This window comes from Mustela nigripes, chromosome 1 (assembly GCF_022355385.1).
Source record: "Mustela nigripes isolate SB6536 chromosome 1, MUSNIG.SB6536, whole genome shotgun sequence".
In the NCBI taxonomy this organism is placed as follows: Eukaryota; Metazoa; Chordata; class Mammalia; order Carnivora; family Mustelidae; genus Mustela; species Mustela nigripes.
This window is the reverse complement of record NC_081557.1, coordinates 127493148-127512934: the sequence shown is the minus strand read 5'-3', so window position 1 is coordinate 127512934 and position 19787 is coordinate 127493148.

The window sequence follows — 19787 nt, the reverse complement described above, 5'->3', positions numbered from 1 at the left end:
TTTAAATAACTTTCTTCAATTTGGAATCTGATGTGAAAGTGTCCTCAACTACTAATAATTGCATTGCAAAGCAAAGCTAAGGATAAAAAGTGATGGCATGCTGAAATTTCCAAAGGTAAAAGAATATATGTGTTATAGAGATAAGAAAATTGAGAGGCCCTCACAAAGGAATACAATAATATTCCTCCAAATTCTCACCCCAAAGTGTGTGATTAATATACTCACGCAAATTAAAAGAATGACGCTCTTTTTTTTTTTTTTTACACCCACCACGCTTCCCTTTTGATGTGCTTACACCTAGGTCAAGCAGAGGGCTATTCAGGTAGAATTAACAGTTAACAAAGCTTTGATGGGATGTAAGTTCTAACCTACAAAATGATCTGCTATGAAAGGAGGGATGGAAGAGCCACTGGCTGCTCCATCCCTTGCAAATTGCAAATCCACACAAGAATATGTGGTGCACACTGACCTTGGTGTGTCCTTTCTTCTCACTTCCTGTTTCCTTCAGCATAAATGGGTTTATAGAACCCATCATCAAATTTTGGAATGTGATTTCAAACTCATTCATGAGTGTTACCTCTTCATGTGTCAGGGTTAGTCACCACCTAAAACTGAATTTACTAACTCAAGGATAGATGTGGTACATATTAAAGGACAAAGTGAAACTACAGTCTTGCATAGAGTACACCAAATATTTTCAATAACCCCTGCTTTTTGTAAAAGAGATTATGCTATCATCGTGTTATTGTTTTGTTTTGTTTTGTTTTAACTCTATAACTACCAGTTGGTCGTAAGGGGTTTTTAGGCCCTATGAAATTTAAGGCAAGTTTCAAAATGAAAAATTTTCAGATAGAAGTTAAGGACATGGAAAGCATTTATTTATAGATAGACAAATAATGCATAAGCTCAGACAAGCACAGATCTCAAAGATATCCACCCAAAAGACTATTTAGCAATGTCCATAATGCTATTAAAAAAGGAATTAAGAACAAATGAACCTCCAATCCTCATATCTGCGTGTTGTGCATAATGAGGGACATCACAACCCAATACTCTGTATTGGGAACATGTAAGATGGCTGAAGAGTTAGAGTAAACCAATGACATAATTGTGAAGCTAGGAAGGAAAAAATACGATAAAAGAAAATTTTCCAAGAACAGTGGGCACATATTGTTTCTTCAAAAAAGAATCATCTGAATCGGGAGGGAGACCAACCATAACAGATTCTTAATCTCACAAAAGAAACTGAGGATTGCTTGTGAGGTGGGGGGGGGGGGGGGAAAATAGGGATAGGATGGTTGGGTGATGGACATGGGGAGGGGAAGTACTTTGGTGAGTGCTGTGCAATGTGTAAGCTTGATGATTCACAGACCTGTACCCCTCAGGCAAATAACACATTATATGTTAATAAAAATAATCTAAAAAAAAAGAATCATCTGAAAAATAAAAATGTGTATATTTTTTGAAAAATCAATATTTGACATATATTTAATCATTTACTTGATCCCCATCAGAAAAAAAAGATCATACTCCAGCAAGCCAATTCAGCTTTTTAACCTTCTTGCAGGCATTATAATTATTCCCTGTACACATTGCCTTTAGCATGTCAAGAAAAAGTCTTTAATATCCTCATTTTAAAAGATCTACATCATTGCTCTTGCTCCCTAGGATGCTGTCATTTTCATATATCCATCATTAAATGAATACCGTGCCCCCATTTCCTTTTTCATTTTCAAAGGAACACTGGACTGGCTTTATTAGCATTTTAAATCTATTTTTCTAAAGGGAAAAAGATACCAAAAATCAACGAAACTTTTCCCTGTGATATTAAAAATCACTAGGTGGTCTTAAATTTCCTGCTTTTAAATGCTGCTTTCATGTCAGGAACTGGAGATCTATTTTGAGTTGGCTTTTACCCAAAGAACTTGAGTTCGCTCAAACTTGAACAGGCAAACTGTGGTTTCTTAAAAAAAAAAAAATCTTTTTGTAAAACTTTCACCTGACACTTAAAAAAAAAAGTGTTTATTCAAATTACTATTCAAAGACACAAAATAAGCAAAAGTAGTATGTTGCTTTATTTATACATAAAAAAGGGTTGCAACTGAAAAAATTATTTATAATCACACAAAGTAGCCAAGGTGAATAAACCAAATTGGGAGATTGATTGAATAGAAGAATCAATTAGAAGAATGATGAACAAAATGTGAAACTAAAACATCATTCTATATAGCAAACCAGTTGGTTTCATCTAGTTCACCACAGATAACTTAATGTCAGCTAGCTGTCGTACAAATGGGTAGTCCATGACACCAGTAGCCTCCAAGTAAAAATGATGACAAATAACAAAACCCTACATTGTCTCTGCAAAAGCTTATAGCACAAACCTTACTAGGTTATTTGCTTCAAGTCTACATGAAGGTTTCTTCTCAAAATCATTTACACACAATTTAAGAACACTAGTATAATTATCTTTCTGATGCAAAACACTGTTCCTCATGGAAACCACTCCTACTAATATATACAGGCTTTGTTTGACTCGATATGGTGATTTAAATGCTTATTTCCTTTATTTGTATATGTTACTTATACAAGGGAGTTTTCTAATATCGGATAACAGAGTATAATAAAAGTCTAACAGTTCATTTGCTCTAAAATTACAGTAGCTTAAGTTGAGTGTGGTTTAAAAATTTATGATGAACTTTATTGTTGTTCTTAAAGGCCTCTTTGGGAGCAAGCTAAGAAACCTCTACCTTTTACAATCCTGTATTTATAAACAAAAGTCTTTGTTATCAGATGTTAAATGTATTCCTACCCTCCCCCCAAAAAATAATCTGTTTTTGAAAATATGTCTAAAAATAATCTCCTGAAAAAAAATCACCTATCTGTATTACATATTCCTACTGTATGAATTTTCTGTTTAAATTGAAATTCTTTCTTAAAGTATATCTTATCTAAAATTCAATAAAAGGCAGTATTAAACAATGAAAATAGACACTGGATTTATCCAAACCTGGGTTTGAGTCCCATCATTGTCACTTACTAAAGCTGAAACTTCAAGAGAGTCAATGACTTTTCAGTATTATCTTGTGAAAATAAAGACAATAATCTCTATCTTGGCAAGTTCTTAAGAAGATTTACCCTAACATCAATTGCAGGGTTTGATCATAGGTAGTGCAGCCTAACAATTAAGATCACAAAGTCTAGAAATAGGCTACCTGGGTTCAAATCCCAGATGTGCCATTTTTAAGTTTTAACATCAGACAAGTTACTTTAATTCTCTTTGCTTCAGATTCCTCACCTGAAAAATGGTAATACAGAGAGAATCTAACTCATCAGACTGTTACAAGGATTGTTGAATAATGCATGTTGATCATTGGATTATACACTTGGGATAGTGCCCAGTACAGAATACAGAATTTGCAAATATTATCTACTACTTGAAAACAATCTAATAAGTGATAGCTATTGTGATGATGATGAAAAAGAAGAGGGAACCCAGAAGAGGTAGAATGAGAGGAGAAACAGATCCAATGGCTTCATTCCAAGATAGATAATAACTATCCAAAACCAGAAGTGCAACTATGCAAGGTTTAAAACAAGCTCTCTCTATCGAAATCATTTCAGGTCTCCAAAACCTGAAGAATTTTTTTCAAATCAATCATAATACTGATACATTAAAATTGCCCCTTTCATAGAACTAATAATCAAATATGAAATTTTGAATCTTCTCGATTACATATTCAAACAAAGTTTTTCATTTTAATAACCCTTTCTTTGTTCATTTCTTTTTGAAATCCTGCACACATTTTTCTTCCAACCAGGTTATCAGTATCTTTGATGGCAAGAATTGTGTGTTATTCACCTATTAGCCTACCTTGTCGCAAGCTAGGAAGTGTTGTTAAACAAATATGTTTAATTACTATTAAACATATATGTAATTAATAACTTCCATGGCTAATATTTTATTTTTTAAGATTTTATTTATTTATTTGTCAGAGAGAAAGAGAGAGCGCAAGCAGAGGGAGCAGCAGGCAAAGGGAGAATCAGTCACTCCACAGAGCAAAGAGCTGGATGTGGGACTCGATCCCAGGACTCTGGGATCCTGACCTGAGACAAAGGCAGATGGTTAACCAACTGAGCCACCCACGCATCTCAGTGGCTAATATTTTAGATTCCTAAATGGGATGCATATTTTTATCACTATTATCCATGTTTAATAAACCAATGCTTTATCTAGTGCTTTAATTCAAATTTAATTCAAATTTAACTAAAATTTATAAGTCAACTTAAATTTTGTCATTTGTGTTTAAAGTTGGATTAGCTTTTACAAAATAAAATTTAAAAGCATCCTGACTCTTCCAAAATTATGAAAGCTGTACACTTCTTGCATAACCAATAATCAATGAAATCTCCGAAAATTTTATGTGATTTTACAAGTGAGATAAGCAAGGTAGTAAGATCTGATGGCTAAGGAAAACTAAGAAATGGGGGGGGGGGGGGCTAAATCGGTGTTTCTTTAAGTGGGAACTTTTTTTCTTCCAGTATATTTTGATAACTGTTTCATTCCTAATTGTTTTGTTCTCTCGTCCAGGGGTTATCCATGAGCTGGAGGACAGTGTTCTTATTTGTTATCCTGATCTCATCATTTTCATTTCTTTGCATAAAAATATGCACTGGGGGAATTTCTCAGTTTCCTCTGCATCTCACTGGTTTGATTTTTCTCAGCATCAATTCTGCATTACTAGACTTCAGTGTGGATTTTAATTCAGTTGGTACATTCTAATGACCATTTAATGTATTATTTCTCTGCAAATCTTGCCAAAAACTGAATACTGTTTTGTTCTTTATTTTAAAAAACTAATATATTCTAAAGAAAAATTTTGTCTTATAAAGGTTTTGAGATGTGAGAGATAAAAATTCTTATAATTTACCAAACAAACTTAAGCCCCTATTATATGATAGGCAATGGGAATTTAAAGACAAATGAGACATGTTCCCAACTTCAAGGGGCTTAGAGTAAAGATGATGATAATGGTAATAAAACTAACACATTCAAGATGCATGATTAAGTACTAGGCACTATGCCACACAGTTTAGATGTTTTACCTAATCTAATCTTCTTAACAGTATAAGAGAGGTAATGATATAGTGATTTTAGAGTAAAGAAACAAAAGCTAAAAGAGGTTAAGTAACTTGCTCAAAGTTATTTTGGACTCCAAAATCCATGTCTATATCGTTTTCTCTAACTTGTCATGGTTTCTTTTCACTAATGTAAAAACCGCACATGGCATAAACACAATCACATTTAAATAAAATAATGATTCAATGAGACTGGTAATATCTACCAGTTGTCAACCAATTTCATTTATTATAGATTGAACCTGATCTGAAGAAAAGCATCAAAATTAGACTCAATTATATATGTATAAATGTATGCATATTTATGTGTTTATAGAAAGATGGTTCAGGAGAAAAACTGCAAATTTATTAAATAATACAAATCCTCAGTCTAGGTTTCTCTGCTGTTCAAATAAGCTTTCCTGAAAAACTGTTAATTTTCTTCTATTTCCATTTATTCAGTTCTAGTAGTATCTGCAATTTCTATAGAAGTAAGGTCTATAGGTAGTAAGGTCTAAGGTAGGGGACTCTCTTTTTATAAGTACTGCAACCAGTATTTCCTTTACCAAGGGAACAAAACCAACTTTTAAATTCATTTCCTTGGAGCACTAGTCTATAAACTTTCTCTGTACAAAGCCAGATAACAAATATCTTGGGCTTTGTGAGCCATTTGGTCTTTCTGAACTCTGCCACTATAGTGCAAAATGAGCCACAGACAGTATGCAAGCAAATGAGCATTATTGCATTCATTTTTTTTCCCAGTTTTTTATTTAACTTCTAGTTAGTTAACATATAGTATAATATTAGTTTCAGGAATAGAATTTAGTGATTGACCACTTACATATAACACCCAGTGCTCGTCATGACAAATAGCCTCCTTAATACTCTTTACCCATCTAGCCCATCCCCCACCCACTTCCCTGCATCAGCTCTCAGTTCTGTATTGTTCAGAGTCTCTTATGTTTTGTCTCCCTCTATTTCTCTTTTTTCCCTTCCCATATGTTAATCTGTTTTGTTTCTTAAATTCCACATATGAGCATAATCTTATGATATTTATCTTTCTCTGAATGACTTATTTTGCTTAGCATAATATACTCTAGCTCATCCACGTCATGGCAAATGGCAAGATTTCATTCTTTTGATGGCTGAGTAATATTCCACTGCATGCGCGCACATGTGTGTGTGTATTACCACATCTTTATTCATTTATCAGTCAATGGACATTTGGGCTCTTTCCATAATTTGGCTATTGTTGATAATGCTGCTGTTAACATCAGGGTGCATGTACCCCTTCAAATCTGTATTTTTGTATACTTTGGGTAAAGGGTACAATTGCTGGGTCATAGTAGCTTGACTGCATTAAAATTAAACTATAATTATGGACACTAACATTTGAAATATTATGTAATTTTTACATGTCACAGACAATTCTTTTGATTTTCTCAGTTATTTAAAAATATAAAAACCATTTTTAGTTCATGATTTCCTTTATACCATTTATTGTGTTTGTAAATAAATAATTGGTTTTTTAAATTATTTGAATAATTACACTATATGTTCCATGAGGACAGGAATCAGGTCTATCATTTTTATTGGTCTGTTTTTGTGTTTTCCAGGCCAACTAATGAATTTTGTGTTTTGACCCTTTTGTCATTTTGTCCTAATTTGTTTTGAGGTGTTATTTTTGCTTCATTTGAAACAATAACAACAACAAGCTATTCATTATATTATGTTAATGTAGGTACATTAATTCTCCCTTTGTGTTTTTCATCCCCTTGGAACTTCTTCAAGTTACTGCTGCACATCACAAAAATTTCTCATTCCTGATTATGGAATAAAGATGACCACAGACTCTACAGTCAAGGCAGAGTAGTTGAAAGTCAAAGCCATCAGCACTCTGATTATTGAGGATAAGCATGGGAGTTTCAAATATCACTGGAAACAAAGGTATGAAAGGGAATCTATTGGGTGTAAATCTTTCCTCTTACAGTCCCCAAGAAGTTTTTAGGAAGCACTATCAAAGTTTTACTATACTAAAAAAAGTACTTATAAGCATTATTACTCAAAAGTTTAAAAACAAAAATAAGCACAATCCCCTAAAACTCCAAAATGGATAAGACATTGCAGGGGAAGGAAAATTTGATAATGGAATTATATGCACCTCTCCCTCCCCCCCCCCAAAATGGCAAATGAAGCATCAACATAAGAAGTGCATGTGAAGGGGCTGAGAGACATGAATATTACAAAATGGACAATCTTACTAAATTAAATGGAATGTTCTGAAATACTCTTTCTCTATTAGCTCTAATTCAGTAACCTTCAAGAAGGAAATGGAACTGCAAGAGAAAACTCCAATTAAGTCTCTGAGCCTAAGGCATACTCAGCCTTAGTGATCGGACTGGAATGGCTTTATAATTCAAAGGTAATCTGGTGATGTCAATCAGTCCTTTCTCAACATCCTGCATTTTCCTCCATCAAAAAAAGGAAAGAAAAATGCCTGAATGTGATACAGCTCTAACAAAGAAACATCTAACACAGAGGAAATTCTATTTCCCCTTGACACACTGTTGTTAACCAACAAAGGGCCAACTGGAGAGGCAGGTGTTTCCTGGGGAATAAGATAGATCAGTAAGGGCATTCTCAGAGATTTAAACAGGAGGATGACTGAACCTAGAGGTATGTGTTTTTGTTTTTATTTTGTTTTCTTTCTTTTATTCACTGAAGAGACCCAGAAAGAGTGGTATTCCTTCAAATTTTTTCCTGTCCAGTTTTCAATTAAGGTAAGAGATATTTTGGTTCATTCTTGTTTCCCACAGTCCTTTGGGATAGAGAACTGTGTGTAGAGGATCAAACTTTTATGAAGTCACTCCACGAAGCATCAGACAGATCTTTGAAAAAATGGAAAGATAACTCTCTTAGCTGAGGTTTTTTTGATGAATATGCTTCATCTCAATCCAGGTCGTAGTCAGTCAAGGATAAGAGTACACCCAGTCTTCTTCAACAGACAGACTTTGCTGAGATCCATTTTCTTGCTGGCAGGGAAATAAGCTACAATTATGGTGTGCTGATGAATATGAATTTGTTTCTATTAAATCACACTTAATTAAGGTATTTCTTTATGTTTTGCTTTTTTTTTAATAGTTTAAAATGTGATTTTTAAATTTTATTTTTGTTTATGTTATGTTAGTCACCATACAGTATGTCATTAGTTCTTGATGTAGTGTTCCGAGATTCATTGTTTACATATAACACCCAGTACTCCATGCAATACATGCCCTCCTTAATACCCATCACCAGGCCAACCCATCCCCCCACCCCTCTCCCTCTAAAACCCTCCGCTTTAGAGGGTTTGTTTTTCTGTTTTGTTATTCTCCGTTGGTTTCTCTGTTTTGCTTTTCAAGTTGCGACTTGGTTTTTCCCATCACACTGTTGGTCCATGCCTTTCTGTGTAGGGCTAAAGGGAAAGGGACTATTCCTCTCTGACTAGACAGTAAGCATATGGTCCTGCGTTTCCACATCAGAGTATCTGGGCCTTTGCAGCATTTTGGTTCCAGCAATCAGGAAGGTGCTGAATAGTAGACACAATGCTGGTGAAAAGCTTCATTCTTCTTCCTGATAAACCGCTCCTCCCAAGGTTTACTTCCTCCAGGCAGGGCCCAGAAAAACCACGCAGCAAGACATTTCTCTCTTTGAAAATGTTTCATTAATCAATCAGACAGGCTTAAAGAGAAGCAAATCAATCTAACGCCCACACTTTTGGACATTTTTGGATGTTAAAATAGGAGCTTTGGCACTGATTTCTGAGTTCTCTGAGTGTTAAAAGATATTTTAAGATTGTAAAGCTTTATTAACTTGTTCATGTAAATCAGAAATATACTTTCTTATTTTGAACTTTGAAAAGTGGACAAATGTGTATTCTGAACAACTTTACCATGTTTCAAGACATAGATCTAATATCAAACAACCTCAACATTCAAGACAAATTGATATATTAGAATATAGACTCAGCTGGCCCTTGAACAACATGGATGTGAAATGTGTTGGTCCACTTAAACACAGTCTTTTTTCAATCAATACAGTGCAGTACTATATTTTCAGTATTTTCTCTTCCTTATGGTTTCCTTAATAAAATTTTCTCTTCTGTAGGTTACTTTATTTATTTATTTATTTTAAATTTTATTCATTTATTTGACAGAGAGAGAGAAAGTTCAAGCAGGGGGAGTGGCAGGGGGGGGGCAAGGGAGAGGCAAACACCCCACAGAGCAAGGAGCCTGATGCAGGCTAGATCCCAGGACCCTGGGATCATGACCTAAGCCAAAGGCAGACGCTTAACCAACTGAGCCATTAAGGTCCTGCCTCTTACTTTATTATAAGAAAACAATATATAATACATATCACATACAAAATATGTGTTAACCAACCATTTATGTTATCGGGCTATTAGTTGTTAAATTTGGGGGGGAGTCAAAAGTTATATGGAGATTTTTTCTGCATGGGGGTGTCAGCACATTGTTCAAGGGTCTACTGTATAATAATTATAGCATTTTCCATAATGACATAAAGATAAATCCAAACTGATATGGACTTAATTAATCCAGTAATTGCTGAGATGTGAGTTGATGTTTATCTTTATACTATCTCTTGAAAAAAGGGCTAGCTAAGCAAATTACTATGGCATGGGCAAACCCATAAGGAGAGTGCTTACCTAAGTGAATCCATTTATACACAACTTCTCTAATTGCAACAGATCGGCTGGCTGTTTTGATGTATTGCTTCCAAATCATTTGTTCTTTTTAGTGTAAAGCTTCCCTTAGATAATACTTGGTTAACACACCATTAATAACTGTGAGAACGTGAGTAATTTAATTTCTTGGGAAAAAAGAATTCAGATGATGGTTGTTTGTGTAATTAGAGCCAAAGACTCAGTTTAAATCCTTGGGCAAGTAAATTTACCAATGCTCACTTTCATAATCTAAAAAAATATGTAATACTTTTTTTTTTTTACGGTATCACTGTGAAGATTAAGCCAGATGAAAATCAAGCATCTTCCAGAGTGCCTAGAACATGGTATCTTCCAAATGAACCCTTTTTGAATATAACTGTTAACTAAATCAGATTTTCTTTGTTTCAAATATAATAACTTAAGGAATTTTGTCCTCAGAAATATAGAAAATGTCTTTTACTATCAACTACTTTGAGAGTTCCTTTAGCAATAATTTTTTATTTAAGATATCTCTTTAAAAAATTCTACGGTGCTCTTTTAAAATATTATTTTTAAATAGAGATGGGGTTGTTGTTGTTGTTATAAACACTACTTGAAGACTCTTGTGACCGTGGGGGTTTCAGAGTGAATACTCTAACACCGTTACCCATGTATTTACAATCCAGAAATAAGAAGTTGAAGAGCATGCTGGCTTTGGGATTCCTGAAGTGGGAAGAAGAGCAATGAAAAGGTGGAAGGGGGGGGGGCCTGGGTGGCTCCGTGGGTTAAGCCTCTGCCTTTAGCTCAGGTCATGATCCTGGGGTCCTGGGATCCAGCCTCGCATCAAGCTCTCTGTTCAGCGGGAAGCCTGCTTCCCTTCCTCTCTCTGCCTGCCTCTCTGCCTACTTGTGATCTCTGTCTGTCAAATAAATAAATAAAATCTTAAAAAAAAAGAAAGAAAGAAAGAAAGAAAGAAAGAAAGAAAGAAAAGAAAAGGTGGGAGAAGATCCATTCTAAATGTCCAGAAACCCATAGCCTTTTTAGAAATGTTCTCTTTTCATTTGAAGTGAATTGTTTTTTCAGTTTGAACTATTAACCATGGGATTCTTGAAAGCCTTCGTTTAACTGAATTAAGAATATTCTTTCACAGAGGTGTATTTCTATCATCATAGTTAATATAACAATAGGACTTTGAGTAAGAATAGAGAATTTTAATTATTTTAATCCCTATCTGGGGGTTATAAATTTCCAAACCATAGAATAGTGTAAAAAAAAAATGAGTAAACATCTAGCACACCATTCTAATTTGTCAGTATGAGAAAACAGAGACCTAGAAAAGTTGACCACCTTGTCAGACATCTAATGGAAGTTTCACTTCTAGAATTTTTATCTATTAACTAGTCCCTAAGGACCATTTTAACAAAACCATGTTTCTTCTATGAATGTGGTTACTTGAACACTTGGCTCTTAAGAATAGCTACATGAAAAGTAGGGCTTTATCCTTTTGTCAAAATGACACTACTAAAAATTGATTTGGATTCTGGTTTTACACGTGATTGCAGAGTCAAGTAAAACCAAAAAAGTAAAGATTAAAGAAATAGTACAAACATAAAACCAGGAAGAAAAAGCCTAGTTTACATGAACATTTTATTAAGTTTTAAGACAAGCATTTACACTTATAAAGAGAAAGTCACCCTTTATGGTTACTCGGGGAATGAGGAAAGCAAGGAATGAATATAAAGTGTTTGGTGGAAAACAAAACAGTTCCCTTTCCAACCAACAAACAAAACAGCTCAGACTTCTTTTTTGTTTGTTTGCCTGTTTCGGAATATTTTAGCTACCTACTCTTAATTTGGGGATACCTAGCCAATGTCCACATTACAAACTGAGAGTCAAAAATAAAATCTCCTGAGAAAAACAAAATATTTAAAAGAACCTGTAGAGGATGCGGCTGGTTGACCCGCATGCACACAAAACCCATAATCTCCTTTAATTTGTTTGTGGGAGTGCTGGAAAGAATTCCATATTCAAGGAAGGCATCTAAGTCTTCTTGGCTTGGGCAATGAAATAATGAAGACGAGATGTACTATTTCTGTTTTAATTTTAAAATACAGCCAGGGCACAACTCAAGAGCTCATTTTGGGAAACTAATATATAACTCCAGAATCTTAATATAGATTCCTTTTATGTTGATGTTTAGGGACTGTTAAATATTACATTATTATTCATTTTATATGAAATGTCTTCTCATAGTTGCTTCAATATCCACTAAGTCATTATACCTAATCTTCAATCATTTCCACAAACCTCCCTCAAAATTTTGTACCAGAAAGCCAAACATCTCTATAAAGCTTCCTTAGAAGTGAATCCTTGCCAATTACTTTCTGTTCGTATGGACTGCCAGGAGTAAATTTCTTATTGGGTTGCTGTCTAAGATGCTTGATAGTATTTATGTCTGTGCGTGTGTGTGTGTGTGTATGTGTGTGTGTACATGTGTGTGTGTATGTGTGTGTGTACACGTGTGTGTGTGTGTGAGAGAGAGAGAGAAAGAGAAAGAGAGAGAAAGTGGAGGCCTTAAGCTGCTGCATAAAACCCCAAAAGACCTAGGAGGTTTCCAAATATTCCCATTTCTGAAACTGATTAATACCTTTCTTAATCATTATCCTGAAAAAGCAAGGAGATTGACACAGTGAAGTGTAGTTCTTCAAAAAAATGTACTTCTAATAATTCAACTCAAACTCTTGATCTTCATAGATTTCCTCCATTGCATGAAGAAATAGCTCTATTCGATTGTAAGTTAGTATGAGCACTGTTACAAGCAAATGCAAGGGTCGCAGTCCATGTGGCCAAAAAGGCAAAAGACAGTACCAATTTTATGCTGCGCTTTTTCTTTTCACATCCTTCCAGAAATAACCTAAATAATATCAGGATGAACTGAAGAGGCAGAAGGATCCTTCTGAATCAGAGGCACACTTATCTGAACAGCCTAATACTAAACAATGTGCTATTTGGGACTGGGAAGGTAGGAAGGAAGGAAGGAAGGAAGGAAGGAAGGAAGGAAGGAAGGAAGGAAAAAAGAGAGAGAGAGAAGGAAAAGAGGAAAAAAAGAGAAAAGAAAAGGAAAAGAAGGGAGGGATGAAGGAAGGAAAAAGAGAGAGAAGAAATTATCCCACTTTAGCAGAAGAAAGTAACTAGCTTGAATGTTAAATGTGCTGAAATTCTTAAATCAATGTTAAAATTCTCCTAGATAGCTTTAAAAATCTTGGTCTTCTGATATGGAAGCTAAATTGTTGGAATATGTGTCCAGTTCTCCAAAGCTTCTCTTCTTTCACTATCGAAACAGCGAGATTCTCTGCTCATACTCAATTTTGAATATTGACCTGTTGCTACAGGACAGACCAGATGCTCTCTAAACCAACAGAAAGAGAATGGATACATCTCCATCAAGATCTGGTACTGACCAATTTGTCTCAAATACTGAGCTTTCCTTGGATCACCTCCTGCCCAACAGAATCAGGCTTAAAATATGCTTTGTACAAAACAGAAACCCTTGCCCAAAGCTGTATTTGTAACCAAGAAATAAAACCTCTTCCTTCCAGAGAGCAAAGCCAGTCAGCTTATTTCATGCCATTAATATCTCTTATGCAAAGAAAAGTATGAACTCATTAGTAATGAATTACAATATTAACTTCCTTATTTCAATTCCAATTTCAACAGAGCTACAATTACCAAGGAATTATCTAAACTAAGAGAGAAGGGGGCTGGGTTAAAATCATCTATAAATATATTTTCAAGAGGGCATGAAGAGAAACAAAGGAAAAAATAAACTAAAAGGAGAAACACAAGGAAACATGAAATATAGACTAAAATATGGATAAAAATGTATCAACTAAAAAGCAGGATTCTAGCTTGGGCCTGTAGGATCTTTGAAATATTACTGTTGATCATCGTCTCTATATCTGCAACCTTTCTCTTCACAGAAAAACAGCTCTCAGCCACAGTCAAGTTCTTTGGAAAACCTAAAAACAAATAAACAAACAAAAAGCAAAACAAGACAAAACTAGAAAAACCTCTTAAGCAGTCTCTCATAGCCTGATTTCATCCTTGGAATTATACTAATTATCTGACAACTCTCCAAGAAAGAAAAGACCTATTCATTTTCCCATTTCCAGAACCTAGGAGAGCACCTGGCCAAGAGAAGGCTCTCGATCCATGCCTGGGAGGTGAACTCAGCCAAACAGAGGGCATAGAGACCATCTCTTTACCCACAGAACATAACAGCCCAAGTCCCCATCTAGCCCTGGGGACCGAGCGTGTTGGAGGACAGGCATGCACCATTGTTAGTACCAGGGTTGTTAGTGCTAGCTATTGCAACATCGGAAGTATTAGGGCTCAGTTGGCTGTTGCCAATATTAATACCAGTGCTTACCAAATATGTTATAATAATAAATATAACTTTACAGGTCTCACAGATTTCTTTGTGTCTGCAACTCTAAACCTGGTACCAAACCCCACACTCTGGAAACCAAATTAGCTCATCCTCTGGAGATGATAATAGGATTGGGCATCAAGGGTATGCATTTGTGAGTGGGGCAGGAGGGCAGGTGAGAACACGGTCCTTGATGCACTCCACGTATATTTTCAACAGAAGCCTGAGTCAGGAGCACAGTTGTGAGAGAACTGTCCTCTGTAAAAGAGGGGTAATGTTTACCTCAAACTATCCTTTTTTCACTTCCTTGAGATGTAACACAGATTGCCTGTAACCATAGCAATCAGTTCAGCTGTGAGCACCCTCATTTATTCAAGGCACAGAGGCAGTACAGGAGAGGAAACACTATTACAAATAGGAACAATAAGATTTAATTTCAGATGCCACACCATGATTGGTTTGGTATTGGATTCCCGACCATATGAAGTGCATTATGCTTTCTGGGTTTTACCTGCTCTCTCCTGATCCTCAAGAGTAATATTAATTTCAATTTCTTCCAGAAGTAATAATTAACTTGTTTCCAGGACTATCTTGAGAGTGAAATAAAAATTTGGAAAAACATATTTTTAGCAATGTACTATGTGCAAGACAGTGGAAATAAATGGCCAGGGACCATAAAGCAATGTCAGTGCACACTTTTTCTTTTTCTTTTTCTTTTTTTTTTTACACTTTTGATGTGGGTTTTTTCAAAGCAGTGCCCAACTTCCCTTGGTTAAGTAATAATGGATGTGCTCCATATTTATTGCTTCTTCTCCCTATTTTAGCCTGTTTACATCCCTGAAATAATAATTGAAAAAAATCTTATGGAGGCACCTCTGCCCTATCTTAGAAGTAGAGTTACAGCAAAAACAGTTTTGATTTTCAAGGCAATTATTGTTGTCTCATTAATAAACTAAATTTCAGCAATTTCAAATTTGGTTCTTTGCATCCTTGTAATTCCACAGATAAAGCTCAATTAATGTATTTCAGAGTTATATATATATATCAAATACTGGGATGAAGAAAGGAAATGACCATAGCATTTCACCATCTACAAGGCAAGAACTGCCACTTTCTCAGCCTTCACTTAGTTATGGAGTTCCTACCATGTGAGCTGCAAACCAGGTGAGACAGAAAGATTTGCAGATGGGCACCCTAAATTCCTACTACAGGTAAAGCAATGAGAAACCTATAAAGATGACACAATGATCTTAATTTCAAAATCCTTCAGCCTAGAAGGAAAAAACTCAATGAGAACCATGAAGGAAATATTTTATCAAAACAAAGACATTGGAAATAACCATTTAATCAGAAAATTATAAAAGTTGCTACTTCTAGCTTACTGGTAATTGAATCAATTTGATTCTAATTGTCTAAAATTTTCATAGCCAAATTTGAAGCTTCATAAAGCTATAATTTGAAGACTACTTAATTTATCTAAATCTCCACCCATCAACCATACTTTTAATTCAGAGAGGATTTGAAAATGATGAGAAATAATTTCTTAAATGTATTGAATGTGTGGTTTTGTTTTTGTTCTTCTTCTTTTCTTTTTTTTTTTTTTTATTTTCCTTTTGGTTCTCTGCCTCCCACTAAAATTTATTTTCTCAAATTTCTTGTCCCAGACTGTGACTGACCACCAGCCAATCCCAGTTGCCTGGAACCAAGAAGGTCTTAGAAGAAAACATATTCAGGATAATTTTGTCCCATGACCACCTGAAAGGAAAAGAGAGATTTCAGAGTAACAATTAGAGCCAGCAAAGATTTGTTGTACTCCTAACCAAGAGAAACCATCACTATTTTTAAATAATGGTGTGGAGAGGACTGGTTGCTATTTCTTTATTTTTTTATAATTTTTTATTTTTTATAATCATATATTTTTATCCCCAGGGGTACAGGTCTGTGAATCACCAGGTTTACACACTTCACAGCACTCACCAAAGCACATACCCTCCCCAATGTCCATAATCCCACCCCCTTCTCCCAAACCCCCTCCCCCCAGCAACCCTCAGTTTGTTTTGTGAGTTTAAGAGTCACTTATGGTTTGTCTCCCTCCCAATCCCATCTTGTTTCATTTATTCTTCTCCTACCCACTTAAGCCCCCATGTTGCATCACCACTTCCTCATATCAGGGAGATCATATGATAGTTCTCTTTCTCTGCTTGACTTATTTCGCTAAGCATGATACGCTCTAGTTCCATCCATGTTGTCACAAATGGCAGGATTTCATTTCTTTTGATGGCTGCATAGTATTCCATTGTGTATATATACCACATCTTCTTGATCCATTCATCTGTTGATGGATGGTTCTTTCCATGATCTAGGTTCTTTCCATAGTTTGGCTATTGTGGACATTGCTGCTATAAACATTCTGGTGCACGTGCCCCTTTGGATCACTACATTTTTATCTTTAAGGGTAAATACCCAAGAGTGCAATTGCTGGGTCATAGGGCAGTTCTATTTTCAACATTTTGAGGAACCTCCATGTTGTTTTCCAGAGTGGCTGCACCAGCTTGCATTCCCACCAACAGTGTAGGAGGGTTCCCCTTTCTCTGCATCCTCGCCAGCATCTGCCATTTCCTGACTTGTTGATTTTAGCCATTCTGACTGGTGTGAGGTGATATCTCATTGTGGTTTTGATTTGTATTTCCCTGATGCCGAGTGATATGGAGCACTTTTTCATGTGTCTGTTGGCCATCTGGATGTCTTCTTTGCAGAAATGTCTGTTCATGTCCTCTGCCCATTTCTTGATTGGATTATTTGTTCTTTGGGTGTTGAGTTTGCTAAGTTCTTTATAGATTCTGGACACTAGTCCTTTATCTGATATGTCGTTTGCAAATATCTTCTCCCATTCTGTCAGTTGTCTTTTGATTTTGTTAACTGCTTCCTTTGCTGTGCAAAAGCTTTTGATCTTGATGAAATCCCAATAGTTCATTTTTGCCCTTGCTTCCCTTGCCTTTGGCGTTGTTCCTAGGAAGATGTTGCTGCGGCTGAGGTCGAAGAGGTTGCTGCCTGTGTTTGGTTGCTATTTCTTAACACTGAAATTTACTATTGCAAAACTTTCTTGCTAATACTGTTATCAACCACTTATCAAGCAAATTAAGTGAGGACATTTACACCAATCCCATTAAATTTTAGTAACCCAAACCAGCCAGGACTATTACTCACTTGTTAATCCATAAGTTACCTTCCCTGTGTCAAAGAAGCTTGTTTTTTTTTTTTTTTTCCTACTAGGCCTTTCCTGGTGGTAATTATATTAACGTCCAAGTGTGCATATGCTAAGCACTGTTTAATAGCTATCTCTATAATCCAAATACTTCCAGGCCTTCTTCCTATGTGAAGTCTTAGGAACATTTACTCCAAACTACAGCAGCTTTTTGCTCCCATCTTCAAAACTGTTGGACTGCAGCACTCACTAAACTTATCTTCTAGTTATCTCACGGCCCATGCCAGGGACATGCATGGTTTCCAGAGCCACAGTCTTTGGAGTACCAGAGCCAGTGGCAAGTGTCCCCTACCCTCTTCTATTATAGAGACTGAGGCAGGACTATGTTCTCACAATATCTCCTGAAGGGATCCCAGTCCACCAGTCCTGGAAGTCAGACACAGATGGCCAGTTGGGGTGTGTGTGTGTGTGTGTGTGTGTTTGTATACACACATGTATGTGTACACATGCACATATACCTTAGATATGCATTATATATAGGCATATATATGTACACATATTATACATATATATGTATTATATATAAGTTCATATTATGTATGCTAAAGTCTTATGTATTACAAAGCAGTGACTCGTACTTTTAAAAATGAATAGCTTCAGATGAAATTATACCCTGGCTAAAATTGTTAATTAGGCTTATTGTTGTCTTTAACCAAGTAACTGAGTAGGGCCAGGATCTATGGTTATGAGCAAATCTTAAGAATATTGTAGCTACAAACACTTGGTTCTCTGGATTGACAGACAAAGTCGGAACAAATTATCTACTAAAAGCTCAGAAATAACATTTATGCAAAGAACATGTTCATTTTAACAAATACTTGTAGAATACCTATTACTTATAAAGTTCTAAGGACACAAAAGGGATTAAAGCAACAGGTAAGCCCTGAAAGAACATTAAATTTGCACTCAGAGCTGTGTTCAAGCTCTGATTTCACCCATTACTAGATCTATGACCTTGAGAATCCCTAAGACTGTTCTCAAGAGGCACAGGTATGACAATGTACATTGAACTCCTTGCCATCAGCACATTGCCACACATTGTTTGTTGCATATTATTTAGTGAAAAAACATTTTTTGAGTATCTACTATATCTCAGGATTATCTCAAGTAATAGGGTTACATCAATAAATAGGAAAGATACCCTATTTCATCATACTAGTATTACTGTGAAATTAACCAAGCCAAAGGAAATGTCTTCTGCCCTGTATCTAGGGTACATACTATCAGTATGATGTCACTATTGATGCTAAACCTGGGTGAGCTACAATGAACTCTATTTTTAACCAAAATTTTTACCAACGATTATATTTGTATTCCTAAAGTCACTCCAAAGAGATTGTCAGTCAATCTCAAAATAACCTTTTATTTTCTCCAAAAATTCATTCATTCTTTAATTTTCTCTAGGGAATTATGTTAAATATATACTAGTCAATCCCAGGCACTGAAGATATATGTATAAATAAGACTCATTCCTACTTTCAAGAGTTTTGGGTATAATCTAGTTCAAGAGAGAGACATATAAAATCATAAATAATGCCTGCCATCACCATTTCTATTCTACATAGTATAGGAAGTCTTTGCCAGAGCAATTAAGAAAAAAAAAAAAGAAAGAAAGAAAGAAAAGATATCCATATTGGAAAGAAAGAAATGAAATTATCTCTGTTCATAGATGATATGATCTTAAAAACCTTAAAGATTCTACCCCCAAAACTCTTAGAAATAATAAACAAATTCAGCAAAGTTGCAGGATACAAAATGAACACTCAAAATTCAGTTGTATTCTCTATACTAACAGTGAACAATCCCAATAGGGAAGAAACAAAATAATTCCTTTTACAACAGCATCAAAAAAAATATGAAATACTCTGGAATAAACTTAACCAAGGAGGCAAAAGACATGTACACTGAAAACAACAAAACATTGTTGAAAGAAATTAAAGAAGACACACATAAATGGAAAGACATATCTTGTTCAAAGATTAGAAGATACTGTCAAAATATCAGTACTTCCTGTATCAGTCTGGTATGTCTACTGCAATAAAACACATGCTTAGCGAAATAAGTCAAGCAGAGAAAGAGAACTATCATATGATCTCCCTGATATGAGGAAGTGGTGATGCAACATGGGGGCTTAAGTGGGTAGGAATAGAATAAATGAAACAAGATGGGATTGGGAGGGAGACAAACCATAAGTGACTCTTAAACTCACAAAACAAACTAAGGGTTGCTGGGGGGAGGGGGTTTGGGAGAAGGGGGTGGGATTATGGACATTG